We start from the raw sequence: 14,090 nt of genomic DNA on the forward strand, positions 1-14,090 counted from the left end.
TTGCTTGAAGTTGTTGACATTGGCTGCATGGGAAAATACAGTGTGTCCCATATTTATACGCTCACCCTAATTTCTCCGAATAACTTTTTTCTATTGAAAAAAACTGCACCAATTTTTTAGTGTTTGTTTTGAAGCTTAATCATCCATGTTTCTCGAAATTTAGACGCCCTGGTGCGCTTGGTTCGTTTGTTATGGTATTTAAGTGAAAAAAGTGATGTCCACATTTACAAGTTAACCTTACTTTTTTGCCTTTCTCATATAGAAAGGTTATACAATCACTCTGAACATCGTCAACCTAATCCCGGTCTATTCCCCCATCGCACACCATCCTTCCATAAACCCACCTGCCTTCCTCAATTCCACCCCCGAAGAAAATTTCTTAGTTTCTCCAAAATAAACTTCCCAAGTAGATCTGTAAAACTAGTGAAAAATTTGGTTTGAAATGAATTTGAGTTTAAAAACTACTTTAAAATTGAAACTAATTTAAAATTTGCTAACAAGTTGAAACTTTTTGGCGGGTTCCGGACCCCCCGAACCGTCCTCCTGGATCCGCTCCTCTGTTTCTCGGAGATGGCTGGACCGATTTGCACAAACTTAGTCTCAAATGAAAGGTACAACCTTCCCATCGGCTGCTATTGAATTTTTTGTTGATTGGACTTCTGGTTCCAGAGTTACGGGTTGAAGAGTACGTCCACACAGCAAATTTCTATATAAACTAAAATGAAAAATTCTCAAAGGGGGGAGTAAGGGCAAATTTCAAAATCGAATTTGCATTTTTGATGCCAAATGACTTTAAAATGCACGAAACGTTGAGATTTGATGAAACCTAAAAAAAAATTTTTTTGACTGGAATTGACTTTTTTGGACTTTGGCACCTTTTTGCCTTTCTCATATAGAGGGGTTATGCAATCGCTCTAAAAATCGTCAACCTAATCCCGGCAATTTTTTTGACTTATTTAGGTGTAGGTAGGAGTATGCAATGAGGGGTTGCTACTTTAAAATTAAAACTAGTTTAAAATTTCTTAACCAGTTGAAAATTTTCGGCAGGGTCCGGACCCCCCGGATCCTCTTTCTTGATTCACCGCTGGTTTCAAGCGATGTTTCAGTGTCGACACATAGCATCTCAAGATCGTGGCTGTGGATCCGTTGTATGTATGTGAAAATCGTACTGAATTGAACATAACCAGCCATGGAATCGTAGTTTGGACAAATGAAAAAGGCACAATTGCACCACTAGGTGGATTAAAACAGGTTTTTCTATTCGGAATAACGTGACAATATCAACTGGATCATAAAAATGTAATTGATTCGCGATATTTCATAAAACAGTGCAGGGATTAAAAATGATTCCTCGAATAATTCTCCAAATTTTGTGAAAGAGTTCTCGGGATTTATTATCATGTTGCATGAAATTGTAAATGATTAGCGACATCTTCTAAATATCACCAGCACGCAAAATAGATTGTAAATCATGTACTAGGCATCATGAACCAGTTCACGAATACACGAATAATATTTAATGATTTCGTGAACTATTTAACAAAAATGAACATGAGTTGTGACTTATACTAGATATCATGAACCAGTTCACGAATACATGAATTGCATTTCATGATTTCGTGAACTATTTCACGAGCACGGATATTGAATCTGAACATATATTAGGAATCATGAACCAGTTCACGAATACATGAATAATATTTGATGATTTTGTGAACTATTTCACGAGCACGGATATTGCATCGTACCTAATATATTAAAGATCATGAATTAGTTCACGAGAATTAAATGGATTCATGAATACAATTTTAAATTTCACGAAATAGTTCACAAGAACATATCCAGAATATTTTGATTTTGTGAACTAAGGCTCCTGTATCTATGAAAATCATCATGAGTCAACCTTTGGTTTTATGAATAATGTTCATAAAGTTGTTAACACATTTTCGCGTACTGAAAATCGCATTAGAAATAACTTGGCGGAAACCGTGACTGAAGTTCACAAAACAAAAACAAATCGTCGCTGTTGTGCTATCTTATGACAAACACCATTTTGGGGTAAACTAAGTTAGATATGCCACATTACTTGTCGAAAAAATCTCTACAAAGTGGCGTTTTCAGAAGCTGATAAGCTGACCTTCAGCAGCTATATCGACTATACATGCAAGAGAGAACCGACTGCTGTTGCGGCATTATTGAGGATGATGTCCAACAGCTCAAAGGTGTGCGCCAGTAGACGTAGAGTACTGGCAGACGTTGCCGTATCTATCCTCAGGTACGGCGGCCCGTCATGGTCAAGAGCACTGAGGGTAACCAGTTACCTACAGAAACTGGAGAGCATCTACCGCCTGATGTGCCTCAGAGTGATATCTGCCTACCGCACGGTATCACACGATGCATCCTTCGTGATAGCGAGTATGATGCCAGTCGGGCTGGTCATCCGGGAACATGAGGAGTCCGCGAGCGCACCAGGGTGGCTTCGGTCGCCATATGGCAGCGTGAGTGGGATAACTCCTCGAAAGGTAGGTGGACCCACCGGCTGATACCTAACATATCGAGCTGGGTGGGCAGACCCCATGAGGAAGTTCACTTCCATCTGACACAATTCCTGTCAGGCCATGGCTGCTTCCGACAGTATCTTCACAGGCTCGGGCACGCGGAGGTCCCCGTCTGTCCTGAATGCCCAGGTGTCGATTCAGCCGATGTGTCAAGAGGTGGAGAAGTGGAACGCAGTCTCGGCTGCTACCAGCCAGATTGCCTGCAGGCTACAGGCGCACCGAGCAACAGACGACGGGCACGACTAATTAGTGATAGTTTAGTTGGAGTGAAAAAGGCCGAGCGCTAAAAAAAGTGAGTGAATGGTCTGTTCATGCTGAGGCAGGTTTGGCGCAGCGACTGGCAACCGCGTAAGGGGTAAACCCAGCCACCCCGAAGCAAGGCAGAAGAGTGAGTGTATAGGCGTATAAGTGGTCTGCCTCATGCCAAGATGGGAGGGTCGTAGCGTAGTATGTTGGGACTTAGCTATCGATGCCTCATGACGTGGCAGAGGAGTGAAGGGTGAGCATCCAAGTTAGCCTCACACGGTATGTTAAGGGTAAGCACAAAAGTCAGCCTCACATGGTATGTTAGAGGTGAGCACAAAAGTAAGCCTCGCAAAGTACGAAAAAGGTGAGCACACAAATAAGCCTCGCATGGTATGTCAGAAGTGGGGTCTAAGAAAAATGTCCCACATGGGATGCCAGGGGGAGCGACAGGGGTGTAATGGCAGCCCTAAGTTTGCGCCGCTAAAACAACAAAAATGATCCATAAAAAATTGAAAAACGATCTATAAAAAAGGTGTCCATGTTCCATAAAACAAAACTGAAAATCCATAAAACAGTGTGAATGATCCATAAAAAAGGGTGATTTGATCCATAGATTATGTAAAATTGAACCATAAAATGGTCGCAAAAGAGCACTAAAATAGTATTAAAAGAGCAATTAAAATCAACCAATGCCCCATAAAATTATTGGAAATGTTCCATAAAATAATACATTTTGCGCCATAAATTAACTGACATTGATCCATAGAATATTAACAATGTACATTAAAACACGTCGATATGTTCCATAATATCGACAAAAATGTTCCACGGTATTACAAAATTGAGCAATAAAATGTTAGAAAAAGATCCATAAATTTGATGAAAATGTTTGCTAAATAATTTTTCTTGGTCCATAGAAGATGTAAAAATGAACATTAGAAATGATTCATATATCGAACGTTAAATTATGGTTCATCGATATTTACAAAACGATCCATAAGAAAAGAAAATGTTAAAATCCATTAATATGTGCTTATGCACTAGAAAAATAAAATTTAATGAATTCATGCGAAATTTTTGCTATTCGAACTAATAATAAAGGTTATTACATTTGGTTGTAATGTCAAACTACAACAAACAATGCATACATTATAGTTAAACTTCAGCTTCCGTATCCCACTAGTCAGGTAACTGACCTTAGCTAACCTGAAATCATTATGGCAACTCTTTAAACGGCAGGGTATCTATGATATTAGCGCGCTGAGAGTTATTAGACCACTGACACAGGCTGGCATGAGTCGCAAATACCAACTATCTGAAGCGAAACAGACACTTTATACACGAACACTGACTAATGTGGCTACGCCACATCGCTTTCTAGTGCACTGTCCGACTTCGCTGCCGCTCAGTCGGTTTTTAACTAGCTATAGCCCCTATGTTTAAGTAAACCGGGCAAACGAGAGGACCACAGGTTTGCTTGCAATTCCAGCTACGGGTAAATCAATGCCTCATCCAACGGATCCTCAGCGGCTTTGCGCCGCTTCGGATCCTTGGCCTCGGATATGCGGCCAAGCCGCATCACACTAGCTCCCAGTATAAGCTCACTTGTTAAAACACTGTCACTGTTCTGAGTATTATTAAGCACAACTTATTTTTTCAGTTTACATTAAAATTTCGCATGAATTCATTAAATGTAATTTTTCTAGTGCATAAGCACATATTAATGGATTTTTACATTTTCTTTTCTTATGGTTATTTTTGTAAATATCCATGAACCATAATTTACCGCTCGATATATGAATCATTTCTAATGTTCATTTTTACATCTTCTATGGACCAAGAAAAATTATTTAGCAAACATTTTCATCAAATTCATGGAACTTTTTCTAACATTTTCTTGCTCCATTTTGTAATACCGTGGAACATTTTTGTCGATATTATGGAAAATATCGACGTGTTTTAATATACATTGTTAATATTCTATGGATCAATGTCAGTTAATTTATGGCGCAAAATATATCATTTTATGGAACATTTCCAATATTTTTATGGGGCATTGGTTGATTTTAATCGCTCTTTCATTACTATTTTAGTGCTCTTTTGCGACCATTTTATGGTTCAATTTTACATAATCTATGGATCAAATCACCCTTTTTTATGGATCATTCACACTGTTTTATGGATTTTCAGTTTTGGTTTATGGAACATGGACAACTTTTTTATGGATCGTTTTACAATTCTTTATGGATTATTTTAAATATTTTATATGCAAAAGTATATTTTCCCGGAATGTAATAGAGTGGTATGATCGAGAGTGAATCAGGTGATAGGGTGAGCATCCAAATCAGCCTCACATGATATGTTAGAGGGGAGCACACAAGTCAGCCTCGCAAGGTACGAAAAAGGTGAGCACAAAAGTAAGCCTCATAGGGAATGTTAGAGAGTGAATCAGGGTGTGACAGAGAGAGCACCAAAATAAGCCTTTGCATAAAAAAACTTTAACAAAATCACGAACTTTGGTGACTTTTTCGCCACAACTTTGTATATAACCCCTTAATTCATGTTGTTTTACATAGATTTTATAAAACGTGTTAAAGGGTGTTGCGATAAAAAATTGGTCATCTTCAACGTGGAGCCTTATTTTTAATCTTGCATTTAAAGATGTATGTGTGTAGCATTATGCCTACTGTTTGAATTCGACATTGTCTCTTTAATTGTGAAAATGACATCAAAGCAAGAGGAGCAACGGAGCAGCATTTTACTCGCGCGTCTGCAGATCCGAACTATGGCAAATTTGTTGCATATGGCCGAATCAATTATCACCAGCATAACAAAAGTGTTCGAAAAACGTTTGTCGACGGTCAGAAAGACTTGATAGGGAGGAAAACAATAGCCGAAGGCCGCAAAAATGACGAAAAGAGTGGCCAGCTGTCTCAAGCGGAACTTCAACCTCTCCGTCCGAGATCGACTGACGAAGTTTGATTTTGTGGCACAGGGTGGCGAAATCTACAACAAGGCAGACTTTAAACAGCTTCCGGGATAGGAATATTATATGTCAACTGGAAGAGGAATTGTGACAGAGATTTTCAAAAAATATTCCAACGACATGAATCCTCCCTATACGTCAATAGAAAAATATTGGGCAATCGCCAGGAACCTCAAGAAGACGCGAAAGACAGTTTTCAGTGAGATGCAGTAAAATGAAAAGAATTCATTAAAAAGGAAGCTTGAGTAAATAATATACAATAAAATACAGTACAAGACCCATTTACCGATCAATTAGCAGCTATTGCAAACATCATGAAACATAGGTATTTGTGCATCAGTTTTAAAAACCTAATTTTAAAACAGACAACTGCTTTAAGATGGTAATGGCATTACGCCTTGATAGTGGTGAATCGAGGAGACCGAAAGGGCTTATGGGCCTTTTTTATGTTTTCTATTCTTTCCTACCCTGTACCAGCGCAAACCAAAGGTGGCCTACTAGCGGATTCCCGTGGATTGCCTTTGTCTGTGGGCTGTGTTTGCAAACATTGTTCAACAACTTAATGGCAGTGTTTGTGGACACGACTCGCAGTGGGGGTCATTGTGTGTCGATTTATCGGTCGACTTCGTCATCGTGCGTAAACTAATTAATTTAACTAATGTAGAAATAAAATCCTATTAGTGGTTGTGTTAGGGGGTGGGCGGAGTGTAGTTGGCAAATCGATTGCCTTGTACGCAGCGCACCTGGGTACGAGTCCCGACCCCGCACATAGGGTTACAAATTTTTCATAAGATATTTTTCTAACTTGAATAGGCGAATGACCTTAAGGTTAAAACCTCTATAATCGAAATAAAAAAGTGGTTGTGTTGTAATACATTGAACCAGCCAGCAACCAGCCTAGGCTATATGGCTATGTCTTGGAATCAAAGAAGAATGTTCTTCGGTTAATTAAAAAGAAATAAACAAATATGTTTTGTCATTGTTTCCATTTTGTCAACCTAACATAAACCAAGGGGGCTGATAAAAGCGGGTCTTCACTGTTATTGTAGTTTTCAGTACTAGTGTATAATTGTTATGTGGTAGTCGTATGTCAATCTGTGTATGTATTCGTCTGAGTATTTGTGACAGCTGTGTCAGGGAATGGAAGCGGAACTGGCAGAAGTATATGATGGGATAGTGAGTAATCCTTGCTATGATTCGTTGGTCACTTTTTACCGGTATTTAATTGGTGCATTCGGATTGGATAAATTAAGGTATGTTGAATTTACCGACGCACGTGAATCATTCATTACCGGTCAGCATAGCATGAAAAAATTCTAACAGAATCAGTGGCGGATCCAGGAGGAGGGTCTTGGGGTCCGGATCCCCTCCGATTTTTTTTATTTATTGAAGAATTTCAAAAACATTTCGATTTTATGTTAGTTTCAAACTCGAAATCATTCCAAACAAAATTTGACGAGCAAAACTGATACTCTTTAAATAAAATTATTACATATTACGAATCGTACAATATTAATTTTAAAATCAAAATTTCAGACCCCTCCCGAAACTAATTTCTGGATCCGCCCCTGAACACAATGCAATTGTCGTTAATGATATATAAGTATCATTTGATGACATTTAGACGAATTCAAGTAGTTTGATTGCATGTTACATGTGTTCTATTCTTCATTCAAATTCAGATTCATTAATCTGTTATATTGTACTTTTAGTAGTTTGCTTTTCCACTGTATTATCATATGTACCAGAAATAATATCGATCAATTTATACGCTTCAACTTAATTTTTTCTGTTCGCCATGTTATCCGTCCTTTTATTACTAACACAATGGCGTCATGACTGGGAACTCTAGTGAAATGGGAAAAATCTCTCTTCTAGCATCTGAACCATAAAGGTGATGGTGGGCAGCGCCATTACCCGCTGAGCTAAAAATGTGGTAACTATTTTTAAATGTTTCTACTGTCATGACGTCACTTTCTCATCAGCAATTTTATGCGAGGAACAGGATTGTACCATAATTTTAATCGCTATGTGCCGCGACCGCGAATTCAGGTGATTTGGCGCGAATCATATTCTCTCCTCGCTATCATTCAAGAACACGGGAATATGCGAATAGCCACACGGTTATAAAAATAATTTAATCACGCGAAGTTACATACATGCTAGCACACGCGATATACACGTTAACATGCTAACGCTCGAGTCCTTCGCGATAATCCACAAATACCTACCCCCCGCGATCTCTCAAATAGGGTAAGACCCCGGTGAATAGTAAACGTTTTAGAACTTATACATTCACAAACGTGGCCTCAGGAGAAAACCCACAAACCTCAGTGTTCGCGCAATCAAGAATCGATTACATCTGGAAGTCCCTATTATTGCCCCTAGTGGCACGGGTCCATTGCCATCAGGTGGACCAAACATAAAACGACGCTCACATCCCCTAAACAACACGTTCCATGGGGACATGACCGGGAACTCTAGTGATATGGGAGTGAACTTAGAAATAATTCACTCTCTTCTAGAATCTGAACCGTACACTGAAAGTTAAGTATCAGATGCACGATCTGCGCAATCAGCTAAGAGCACACGCGAATATGCGAATGGACACAAGGTTATAAAATCAAATTTATACACGCAATGTCACATACACGCAACAAACAGGTTAACATACAAATGCTTGGGCCCTTTCGCGATCATCCACGAACCTACACCAGCGATCTCGCAAACATGGTAACATCCGGGTGATAAAGTGAACGTCTCAGCACATGTGAATTGTAAACGCGGTCTTAAGCGAGAAATTACGAACTTCCGGCCTCACACGATCAAGAATCGGCCACTTCCGGAAGTCTATATCCTAGGTATCAGCAATCCAAGTCCATACTTTCAATTGGACCAATTAAAAAATGACACTCATATTCACTAGACAACACATAGCGTCATGACTCCCGGTCATGACTCTAGCGATACGAGAAAACTCACTACCTGTCATAATTTGAAATGTTAACCGAAAACTAAACATCAGAATGACGGTCCGCGTGACCATCCAAGAACACACGCAAATATGTGAACGTTTACAAAATCTAATTTATACACATATACGCGAACACGTGCGACAAACACGTGAACATACAAACGCTTAAGCCATTTACGATCATCCACGAACACCTACACTAGCAATCGCGCTAACATGATAATGCCCCGGTAATAATATGAACGTTTTAGTACTTACGAAGTTACAAATGCGGTCTCAAACACGAACCCACAAATGTACGTGTTCGCGTGATCATGAATCGGTCACGTCCGGAAATCTTTACCCTACGTCCCAGCAACTTAAGTTCATACATTCAGTGGGGGGACCAAACAAAAATAACGCTCATATCCACTAGACAACACGTTCCATGACGTCATGACTGGGAACTGTGGTGATAAGGACGAATTTACTTTCTTCTATCACACGACCCATGCACCGAAAATTAATTATCAGATTCGCGGTCCACGCGCGATCATGCATATATGCGAATATGCAAAGGACACAGGATTATAAATAAATAAATGTATACACGTGAAATTACATACACGTTAGCACACGCGACATACAAACGCAACGCGCCCACACATACCTGAACTGTAAGATGAACATCACATTCAGAATCAGGGCCCGCTGGAATAGGCCTTAAGCAGTGTTTTTGGTGGGTGACATTTCCCGTCTCGTCTGCAATTGTAGTGAGTGATTCTGACGAGGAGCTCTACCGAGAACCTAGCTCTACAATTGCAGTATGACAACTCTTGACAAAAAAGCGGGGACACAACAGAATATGGACAAAATTAAGACAATAAAAATAAAAAAATTGAATTTAAAAAAAAATTAAAAAAGCAAAATAAAACAGATTGAATAATTGAAACAATTAAATCAGACGATGGAAATGGAAAACGAAATTAGACAAAAATTGAAGAAATAGAAAAATATTGCAAAATGATTAAATGAAAGAAAATGAATGTAAAACGATACGGGTAACGGATAAAAAAACTAAAATTTCATATGCAGGGAGAACAACAAATGAATAGAATAGAAATATCTAAACTAAATTTGTAAAAAATATAAAATTTGATGTAAGGGAAACCCATATAACAATTGAAGTTTTATAACAGGCTACAAGTGCACTCTAGGTTTTATGTGCGGATTCAATACTGCCATAAGAACTATAAAGTTACTAGGAAAAAAGAAAACATTCACAACACTCAATAAAATCAAAATTAAGCAATGGGAAAAACGCTCAAATGAAAAAGGTGAACAAAATAGAAAGCATAAAATTCAAAATTGGATACAAAATGTAAAATGCTAAAGGTAATGGAACCTAACAATAAAGAAGAATGGGAGAATATTGAAAATATGCCTCCAAAAGAAGAGCATAAATTTGAAAATTGTTAAACGGAGAACAAAAAAACCCCAACACAAAAAAATTAAACGAAAAAAAAAATTTAAGAAGGTGAGAGAAACTTAAAAATAAAAAATACGAAACAAAAGGTGGATATGGAAGATATCAAACAATACAAAAAAATAATCGTAAACGAAAGTTTAGTGAAATAAAATAATTAACATTGAGGAAATTGATAAAAGGAAAAATTGAAAAAAAAGCATAAAAGAATTAAATGAATTGAGAAAAATATGAAAAGTGGGATTAATTTAGAAAAAAAGAAGCAAAAATTGTAAAAATAGAAAAAGAAATATATGGAGCAAAATTTATATTAAAAATGCAAAGTAAGAATAAATGACCACAGTTCAGTTTGGTCTTGTCAGTTACAACACTTTCATTTTGTTATAGTCCATACGAAGTCGTCATAATTTCTTCAATCAAATATACGTCCTTTAGAGGAAAACATTTTTATTCCATTTACAAAATTCTTACGAAATCAAAAAATATCGTGATATTTATCCAAATCGCTAACATTGTTTATACCATGATATGTTTGATCTTCTAATTGAGAAAATCGTGTATTTGTTTTCCAACATGCTGCAATTTAGTATTAAGGTATGATCAATATTGAAACTCTAATTGTAATTTATTATTGTACTGTTTATTGTATTGTTTATTGGGTGTTTAACCTCGGTGGGTCATTCACCCTAAATAAATTATTTTTGAAATAATATTTGTCAGAATAGTTCCTTGTGTTCAAAGTCCGGGCCTCGGCGGCCCTCGATGAGTCCCAAAATGATATCTTAGCTTCCTCAAATTATCTAGTAAGGATTTGCATCACTTCCGATTATGAGAGGAAACACATATCAGCCACAGTATAATACAACCCTTTTGAAATCATCAGAAGGTGATCTAGGTAGGCTTATTACTGGAATTCATATGATGAAAAAATAGAGGACGGGCATAGCGTAGTTGGTAAATCGATTGCCTTGTACGCAGCTCACCTGAGTTCGATTACCAGCCCCGCACATAGGGTTAGAGACTTTTTTAAAAGAGATTTATCTGACCCGAAAAGAGGCGAATGCCTAAAGGCTAAAACCTCTATAATGAAAATGAAAAAAATTGATGTAAACATATTATATTACTTCAATATTACATTAGAAAAATGGTTATACATACGGCAAACCTGTACTATGATTCTGAACTTTCAATGTTTGATCAAAGATACAATTAAATTAAACATGTTCCAAAAAACGAACCTCCAACACGCACTGCTTCAGGGAGCAGAATAAGGTTCATTAATATTTTTATTTTACGCGAATGACTTGAACCATTTGATAAAATTCATGAAATTATCGCTAGCCTGCGGCATCAAACTCTTTCACGTCATCACAACGTCCACTGAAACTGTGTTCTTGCATTCTTAGTCGGGTATTCACAAATTGATGCAAAGTTAACAGAATGGAAGACGTTTCTATATGCTCAGCTATTTCGATTACCCGCTAACACTCAATTGTCTGTTAAGGACTTGGGATTCCTAAGGTAATAAAATAATAAAACTTTTATTATTTGTAGTAGTAAGCATTAACATGTATCTCATGGATGTTTGGTATCTGTTTGTGCAATATATGAGAAGGTTTGTTGTGTGCTGGTGAGAAGATAAAAAGGATATAAAAATTAAAAAATTGGATTTAATCTGGCCCGATGAACTAAAATAATTCATTTCTGATTTAGAAAATATCATAGGATGGCACCAAAATAAATCTCTTATAAACAGAAATTCTGGACTGCTTAAATAACAAGTTGTTACTTTATGAGCAATGCACAATTTATAGTCACACCGGCAATACCAATTAGCAATACCAATCATATGGTCAAACAATAGTGCTACGCGGAAGAAAATACTTTTAAAAAAATCTGAAAATGATTTTCTAGTGTCGTTCCTGATAGCGACTAGCACAGACCAGCAAACACAGAAACAATAGAATGCACAACGAATCAAAAAATCTAACACAAATTCGGTACAATTTACTATAGTATAGCATACTTGCACACAAACGTTGAACTAATATCGCACACATCAATTAGTTTTGTTTATTACCTCTGAATGCGCCACAACTTTTCCTTCGTTCAACCACACCTTCAACCTGCAACTTATAATTCTAACCGAACCAACCACGACTGTTTGAAATCACGCACTCACCACCGTCCGAAAATGCTACACCAAATTTATACTCTTCTCCAGCGGCACAGCAACCAATTTGCTTCACTTTTCCACCCCACAGCAAACACAATTCGCTTAACCTGTGCTGCTTATTGAATTGTGCTATCTGCCACTTGTCTGTATATCTTGGAAAATCCTGACGGTACTTCACTCCCACGTGCGGTAGAAAATATAACCGAAATCCACTTCACCGCGCGCGTCGTGGACGGAAAACCAAACGCCAAACAACCCTGTTGATCATCAATTTCAATTCGCCGAATTGATGCTGATTAGTAGGGAAAAAGAGGAAGCTGCATCGTTTCACTGTCTCCCGGTGTGTACGTACACTCAAACGGTATCGAAAGGGTTCACTCCTCAAGAACGAATACGCCAACAATTCGACTTCTTCGTCAATTTCTTTCGGACAGGTTGAATTGGTTGGTACAACACTCGACAGATCACCGGTTATCGCGCACGAGTTCGAACTTCAGTCGATTACTCGCTGGCAAGTCACATCAAGTACTGAACCCGACAACGGTCAAGTGAAGAAATACACCTTGGCACCGATCAACTGGGAAAACGATTTACTTTGCTCGTGAAACGTGCCCACCATACAGGAACAGTGTACCCTTTCCGGAGGGGACGATTGGTAGAACGCTCAACCAAAGCACACACTCACTCGCGGGACATCCTTTGGAAACACGTCGTAACCGAGCAAATTCACAGCGTAAACTGAACGTTACTGGTACTATTTTGCAACATTTTAGCAATTCGAGATAGGCGCGCTTACCCTCCCCGTCGAAGGCCGCCCAGCATCCAATCAACATGGCTCGGATAATCTGATCAGCGGTGGAAAACAAAACTGAGAATAGGGAGAGCGGGAGAGCATACCGAGGTTAGTTGAGTCAGTTCTTGATCGTGCTTTGACGATGGTTCTGATGGGAGAGATTCTCACGTGGTGGCAGGATGGAAATGTTCTACTGCGGGACAGTGCTGTCAGTTCTGTTGTTTCAACGTAAAACTTGCGTTTCGGTGCATACTTCCGTAAACGTTAGTGTTCTCATATTTTGCGCCATTGTTTATCTCAATACGGTAATCACAATAAAAATGAAACACTAGTTGTGGAACTTGCCCCACAGACTAACAGACATAACACTATGAGAGAATTCCCACAAAAATATCGATCCGGCAATTTTCCCAGAGCACTAGCTCCACCTTTTATTCACGGTTCCAAACATTCATTTGCTAGTGAGTTACATCTCAGGTTTGGGAACAATTTTTCACTAGTGGCCTATCCCCCACATGCTCCTTCATATATCCGTTCCGCCATATTTGCAAATGTGGCCACAGTCCCAACTACAAATGGTCGGTGTTAAGTCAGACCGGACTAAGTCGCAAAACATCAAAAAATGAGATGATGATAGTACTGGATAAAGAATTTCGTCAGCTACATTCGACTTTTGACAGATTTGAAATATGTAACAATAAACATGAATTATGACAAAAATTAATTCCCAATCATAATGTAAAGGATATTGCGATTCAAACTTTAAAAGCGTTTTTCTCCAAATCAATATTTTGTCACTTAGTTCGGTCTGACTTAACACCGACCAAATATATTTGAAATAACCGTTAAAGCGGATGAAGCATTGTTTTCGAGTGTTATGTCTGATTCGATA

General features: G+C 38.2%; 1 protein-coding gene across 8 annotated transcripts in view; it reads right to left on the reverse strand.

Moving 5' to 3' along the window:
• The window catches only part of LOC131684531 (solute carrier family 22 member 21), a 240,834-nt gene that overhangs the window by 119,877 nt on the left and 106,867 nt on the right, over positions 1-14,090 (reverse strand). For 3 of the 8 annotated variants that reach the window (XM_058967502.1, XM_058967500.1, XM_058967499.1), the window contains exon 1: positions 12,310-13,149. The exons of the other annotated variants lie outside the window; for them this stretch is intronic. The gene's annotated coding sequence lies outside the window, so the exon portion shown is untranslated. Of the gene's footprint in view, positions 1-12,309; positions 13,150-14,090 lie in introns of those variants that run through there. 8 annotated transcript variants of the gene reach the window in all.

The sequence above is a fragment of the Topomyia yanbarensis genome, chromosome 2, assembly GCF_030247195.1.
Source record: "Topomyia yanbarensis strain Yona2022 chromosome 2, ASM3024719v1, whole genome shotgun sequence".
Lineage (NCBI taxonomy): Eukaryota > Metazoa > Arthropoda > Insecta > Diptera > Culicidae > Topomyia > Topomyia yanbarensis.